This window comes from Pinus tabuliformis, chromosome 1_2 (assembly GCF_031772625.1).
Source record: "Pinus tabuliformis cultivar Carrire ecotype Pingquan chromosome 1_2, CPIR1, whole genome shotgun sequence".
In the NCBI taxonomy this organism is placed as follows: Eukaryota; Viridiplantae; Streptophyta; class Pinopsida; order Pinales; family Pinaceae; genus Pinus; species Pinus tabuliformis.
Window position 1 is genome coordinate 1,049,695,637 of NC_142298.1, and position 7,702 is coordinate 1,049,703,338.

Here is a 7,702-nt window from a genome sequence, read left to right on the forward strand (position 1 = left end):
CTTGTATTCTCCTCTTCTAGAGTGATTTCTACTCGAATACCATGTAGAAATTCCTTGTAGAGTCAAATTTCTAATTGTAATTTACCAAAACAATAGACTTGAATCTACTCTACTCATCATTGGAAACAAATAAACGATCATGAAATCACAAAGAATACAAGAGAAAGAATTCAATCAACACATTACACAATGATTTCCTAGGGAAACCCACAGCTAAAAAACCCTGCTATCTGTATATTGCATTATTCAGAAAATATGAGAAGATTACAATGTTTTTCTCAAGCCCGAGAAACCTCTGCATTATCTCTATTTTTCTCACAGCTTCTTAGACAAGCCCAGGCCAATACTTAACCAATTTTCTGCTTGCCCAAGTCCCTCTTTCCTTGTGTTGTTTCCTTGGAAATTAGCCCCCTATTAATTAGGGAAATCCCTCAAAGGAATTGTGAAATCTATCATAGGCCTTCCTCTAATTGCATGCACCATCTGTACAATTCAGATGATTATACAACTGATAGTACAATGTCCCTAAACTCCAATCAACTGGGTAACTCATATATGGCATGCATGAGTTATTTATGAGTGAATCATCAGTTAACTGGTTGATCACTATGGGCAACACCACACTCCTATACCTCCCACTAGTAGGCACGGGCTTCACAGGTATCTCCTCTCCCTCTAACACTCATACTCCGACTAAATGCATAAATTATATTTCTAATTCTTTACATGTAAATTTGAATATAGCCTCCCCCCTTCCCAAGCCGAGCCAAGCCAGCTGCCCGGTGGTCTCTGATCCCACCCCCATCCTAAACACCCCCTGCACTACCAGCGATCTCATCCAGCCAATCAAGCCCCTCGGGGATACGATATCCGGATCCTCCCACTGCTACAACCTGCGCTCCATCCCTCCCCCCCCCCATGCCTTTGGATTGGACGAGGACCCAATCCCACCTCTCCCCCCCAAATCCCCTCAGGGAAGGCAATCCCACATCTCCAAAGCTATTAAAAGAGCCAGCCTGGAGGTGGCCTCTGGTATTCAAACTCCCATAGATCAAGTCCTTAGAGCAAAGGGGAACCCTACCTCAGTGAACCCATGAAAGGCCTCTCCTTCAACTGTAGGGGTTTAGCCAGCCCTGATAAAAAGTTGGCTTTGAAAAGACTATGTCTTGCTGAAAGTTTGGATTTCCTAATGCTACAAGAAACTCTTGGCGATGGCCCTTTGGTTCTACAAACACTCAAACCCTTCTTGCCCAACTGGGAGTTTTTCTTTCTGGATGCGAGAGGTCGCTCGGGAGGACTAGCCCTGGGCTTCAACAAATCCTCAGTCAAGATCACAAATGTCTGGGGAGGGCAGGGTTTCCTGGGAGCAGACATTACTTCAAACTCCCCCCATATCACACTGAGAATCTTCAACATATACGGCCCCTGCCATCACAGAGAGGTCTTCTGGGGAAGCCTTTTATAGACGAACTTCATGCAGTCAGAGAACATAATTATTGGGGGAGATCTAAATTTCTCCCTGGGGCTTGCAGAATCATGGGGGCACAGGGCTCAATTTGATGTCCTAACAGGCTTTTTTGAAAAAATGTTGGACGACAATGACCTTATAAGCATAGACTCTGCCCGCAAAATGCCCACTTGGAGGAATCGTAGAACATGGGAGAACACCCTTGCCCATCAACTAGACTGTTTCCTTATCAAGTCATCCCTCTTAAACAGTCTTGGCTGAATCAAGCATTGGGTTGGTTCTGGGGGCTGTTCAGACCACTCCCTGATTTTCCTAGAAATTGAAGATGCAGCTAGGAAGCCAAGATCCCCCTTCAAATTCAATGTTGCCTGGATCAGGGAGGAAGGTTTCCAGGATTTGGAAAAAGGAAATTGGACCCATTATAGCCGGGAATCTAGGCTGTCTCCTAGAACAGTCATCACAAACAACCTAAACTATCTCAAAAGGAAAAAAATAGCTTGGGTGAAGACCAGAAAACAAAAATAAGAGGAGAAGTTGGTCAAGATTGAGGCAGAACTAGCTCAGCTTGAATCTTTGGGGCTGACAAGCTATGCTACACTCTGCACAAAGGATCAACTCATCAATCTAGAGAAGGAAAAATAAAACTCCTAAGACGAGCTGAAGAGACATGGCACCTAAAGAGTAGAGCTATTTGGTTAAAAACTGGCGACAAAAACACAAAGTTCTTTCAACAATTTGCCAGAGGTAGGTGAGGTATCAACACTATCTGGGCTCTAAAGGACCAACATGGGAGAGAATCCAACACTTTCACACAACTAGCGGACTTAGGGGTTCGACACTTCTCGAACATCTACAAAAGCCCAAGAGAAGCAAATATAGCGGAAATCCTCCTGGTAGCTGAAGTGGTCCCTTGATTTGTTGAGGAATAAGAAAGAGAGATGTTGAACTCACCCATCACCTTGGATGAATTGTAGGCTACCCTTAAAAGTCTGGGAAAAGATAAGAGTCCTGGATCGGATGGTTGGCCCATCGAATTCTACATCACTTTCCTAGAGCTCATTAGCCAGGACCTCCTTCTGGCTGCCAAAGACTGCAGAACCTCAGGAACAATGTCTGAAGCCTTCAACTCCACATTCATAGCCCTCATTCCCAAGGTGGACAAGCCTCAATCCTTTGATGACATTCGACCTATCTCCCTATGCAACTGCATCTACAAGATTACCTCCAGCACTCCGCATTAAACCAATCTTCTCCAAGATGATCTCAAAGGAACAATTTGCCCTTCTCAAGCACTGCCACATCCAGGGGGCTATAGGCAATGCCCAAGAAATGCTCCATTCCATAAAAACCTCATCAAAAAAGCCAGCCATCCTCAAAATTGACTTATCCAAGGCTTTCGACAGAGTCAACTGGACTTATCTTCAGCTCATGCTCACACATTGGTTTCCCTCACCAATTCATCAAGTGGATGGGGAGTTGCTTCACTTATGTTTCCTTTAGTGTCTTGATCCATGGAGCAACTTCCAATTTCTTCCACTCTGAAAGAGGCCTTAGACAGGGCTACCCTCTCTCCTGAATGTTTTTCCTTCTGGTAATGGAAGTACTTAGCAGACTCATAAAATCAGCAAGGATCAATGGCACACTAGGAAGAGTGGAAATCAATGACAGGACCACCATTTCTCACCTTCTTTTTGTTGATGATATTCTAATTTTTCTAAATGGATCCTATAGGGATACCTCTAGTTTCAAGGCAATCTTATCTCTCTTTTGTAAAGCTACAGGAATGGAGCCGAACTTTGTCAAATCAATAATCATATTTAGTTCCTGCCTCCGGAATGAACAAAGATTCGCCTCCCAACACTTCGGCTTTGTGAGACAGGAGCTGGAGGATGGTCTAAAATACTTGGGATTCAGACTCAAGCCAAATGGGTACCACATTGCAGATTAGGCATGGATGATAGAAAAAATAGAAACCCACATAAACATCTGGCAGCAGAGGTGGCTCTCTAGGGCAGGCAGACTCACTCTCATCAAATCAGTCCTTGAGGCCATTCCAGTCTACTAGATGTCCCTGGCTTGGATCCCAAAAGGCATTCACCGCAGAATCAAACAGATCTGTTGCAGATTCCTTTGGAGGGGCCAAACAGCTGGCAAAACTTTCACCTGGGTCAAGTGGGAGAGGATAGCAAAACCAAAGAAATGGGGAGGCTGGGACCTAAAGGAGCCCCAGGAGTTCGCAAAGGCTTTGGGTGCTAAGCTGGCCTGGCAAATAATTACCTCAAATAGCCTTTGGATAGAAGTGATTTACAACAAATATATTTATCCACAAACAACTTCAGATTAGCTTCACAGCCCTTGGAGTCTCAAACTTCTGGAAAGCCATCACACACTCCATCGACATTGATCTGAAAATCACTTGTGAATGATCTCAGTTAATTTATGAAGGTATTACATACTCATATGCTGGGGTGTGTCTATGTTATTTTAAGCAACAGATCGATAAGGTTGTGAAATACACAAACACTTCAAACAGTAAGAGAAACACAGCAAGAAAATACAAAACACAATGAATTTAATAAGGAGTTCACCCAATTCTCTTGGGCTACGTCTCCTAGTCCAGCCCTCAGCCTTTTCTATTGTGTCTTAAAGAAGAGTTTTTACAGTAAGGAGCTCAATTTGAGTCTCACTAACAGATGATGATTAGTAGGGTGGTACTTGGATCCCCCAAGCATCTAGAGTACACAGACTCGCCCTTACTGAATCTCGACCTCAACTGGTCTCAATGGTATGAGTCCAATTTGGTACTCAGTACCTGACAGGTATACACAGAGGAGTTGCTTGAACCTCTCAAGCCTTCTCTGGAGTTCACAGACTCTCAGACTCTCTCTGTCTCTGTCTGCTCGATGCTACCTTTTCTCTGTAGGTCAGCTCGGCTTCTCTGTTCTCTGTGATTCACTTCTTTCTCTACTTCTATTCCCCTCTGCTCTTTGTCTGTTCATGGCTTAATGCTTATCTGCTCCCTGATTATTCATTTCCTCTTCCTGGCTCTAGAGATTGCTTGCTTCTATCCACTGGAATTCCCCTGCTCTACACCATCATCGCTATGTAATGCTGCATAGAGAGGTGGCCATCTGTCACCTTACTAACTGAGTGTCAGTTTCCTTTGAACGGTCGTTATTTCCGTTACTCCAGGATTTTCCCGCGAAACTGATTCTTCTGCCAGCTCAACAGTAATGTCAGACCTCAAACCTTATGTGCCTCAGTCTATTTCCCCATCAAATCTGGTCATCCATCGGGTTGATTCTCCGCTGTCGATCTGGAGCCTCCAGATCCTACGGTCTCCATCTATATCGCGCGGGTAAGTTGCTCGACTGTTACTCACACGATGTAAGTGGTTTTTCTCTCTCATCAGCTGGACACGTGTCGCCCAGTGTATGGCATCGTGCTGAACTCGACCAAACCCGCTTACCGCTCGAGGGGCACGCGATATCCTGCCAGTTTTGGGCGCGGGACTCGCCTCTGACGGTTTCCGCATGGTTTTCCTATTTTCCTCGTGACATAGTGCTCGGGGCTTTTCCTTCTCTGAGGGTTTTGTCCCGCGATACACGATTAGCGCGCGTATCAGAAACTACCTCTGTTTCTGGATCCAGGCTTCCGATTGCTAATTTGCGTCCATGCGCGGTCTCCATGGGCCAATGCTCAGCGCGCTTTGACCGAGGGTCCTCGTTGTTCCGTGCAGGCCACAATTGCCATTGTCCAGAGGTCATTTCTAATACTTGTTATTCATAAGATTTGATCTAATATAATTTTGAAACAGTCATGAGAAATGTTTAAGGATCCAATTCGGATCACGGCCTTCCCACTGAAAAAGCTTTTGGACCACCAAAAGTTGGTTTTCAAGCATCGACTAAGTGAGGATATAACTGTCTCACTTGTCCAATCTCTATCCATTTTGCACTGCTTGGCTTTGAACCCTTGAGTCCAATCCTGAGGTAATCAACATCTCCCTTACATATCGTCCTCACCTTCCTGTCTAAAACTGTGTCTTCCTGCAATTCATTGAGATATTCAGGTAATAGGTCATCAATAGAAGGCAATTGACTTTGCTCTTCGGGATCTTCAATTAATGAAGGTTCAAATAGTCTTAAGCTGTTTGCATTAACGACTGAGTAGATGTGCATGTAAGTTGGCAAATCAAGGCGAAAAGCATTCTCACCAATTTTCTCAAGTATCTTGAAAGGTCCATACCTTATTGGCTTAAGAATTTTACCTTCACCCTGCATTCTGTCCTTGCTGATATACAACCATACTTGATCACCAACTTGGAAACTATGCTCCATCCGATGCTTGTCATGCCTTGCCTTGTACTTGGCTTGGCTCCTTTCCAGTTGTTCTTGTACTGCCTGGTGAATCTCTTGGATTTTTTCAATGAACTTGGTTGCCTTGTCCACATCACTATGTCCATCAACTGCTATGTCTTTACCAAAGACAAAATCCAAGGGAGACCCTGGTGTGAAACCAAAATAGGTCTCAAATGGAGATCTCTGTGTAGAAGAATGTTTTGCTCGGTTGTAAGCATGCTGCACATAACATAAATGTTCATCCCAAAGCTTGGGATGCTTGTTGCAATAGCCTCTGAGCGACTAGATCACTGTCCTATTAACTACTTCTATCTGGCCATCTGTTTGTGGATGAAAATCTATGCTTTTCTTTAGTCTGGTGTCCATCAATTCCCATAGAGTTGACCAAAACTTCCTAACAAATTGGGTGTCTCGATCAGATATAATGGAAGTGGTTAATCCAAAATGAACCCATACATGCTGAAAGAACAGTTTCATAGTTTGTTCAGCTGTAATATGTTTATTACAAGGTATTAAAATACACATTTTGCTGAACCTATCCACAACAACACTTTCCATGGAAACACTTTCCCAGGGATAACATGTCTGCAACTTTATTTTGTATGCCCTTTCTATATCTGATGACTAAATGAAACTGTTGTAGAAAACCCATCCACCTATAGTGTCTTGATTGCTGCAACAGTTTGGGAGTGTAGATATTGAAGGGGTTGATGATCAGTGTGTATAACTGTCTCTTTTCCCATTAAGTAATTTTTCCACTTTTTCACATACTAATGCATACAATTCTTTATCATATGTTGGATAGTTAACTACTACATAATTAAATGTCTCAGAATGATAACATATGGGTTTATCGTGCTGTATCAACACTGCTCCCATGGCATAGTCAATGGCATCCGTTTGGATCTCAAATGGTCTTTGAAGATCAGGTAGTGCTAGTATTGGTGCTATACTAATCTTTTCTTTCAAGGTGTCGAAGGCTTTCTGTTGTTTGCCTCCCCACTAAAACACCTTGTTCAATCCTGTTAAAGCATGTAAGGGAGTTGCAATTAAGGAAAAGCTAGAAATGAACTTTCTCCAATATTGTGCTGCTCCTAAGAAGCTTCTAATTTCTGTAGCAGATTTGGGTTTAGGCCAGTTTACAATGACTGCAACTTTAGAGGGATCTATCTTCAATTCACCACCCCCTACTATATGACCCAAATAATTCAAAGATGTTTTGCCAAATTCACATTTTGAGAGTTTAACATAAAGTTTTTCTCTTTTCAAAACATCTAGTGTCTGCTTAACATGCTTTAAATGTTCTTCCCACGTTTTGCTAAATATAAGAATGTCATCCAAATATACAATAACAAAATCATCAAGAAAAGGTCTGAGTACATCATTCATTATTCTCATGAAAGTAGCAGGAGCATTAGTTAAGCCAAAAGGCATAACCAACCACTCATACAATCCCTACTTTGTTTTGAAAGCAGTATTCCATGCATCTTGTTCTACAACTCTGACCTGATGATATCCACTATGCAAGTCTAGCTTGGAAAAATAAACAACTTCTTTCAATTGATCTAATAGATCATCTATGTGAGGAAAGGGGTAACAATTTTTTATCGTTATCTTATTCAGCACTCGGTAATCAATGCACATTCTCCACGAGCCATCTTTCTTTCTCACCAAAACAATTTGCGACCCACATGGCGATGTGCTAGGTCTGATGAACCCCTTCTCGAGCAACTCTTGCACCTGCTTCTTGATTTCTGCATTCTCTAAAGTGGACAACCTGTACATTCCAATGTTAGGTAATGGAGCATCTTGCTGCAAATTAATATCATGCACTATTTCCTTTTTGGGTGGCAGAACTTTAGGTTCTTGAAAC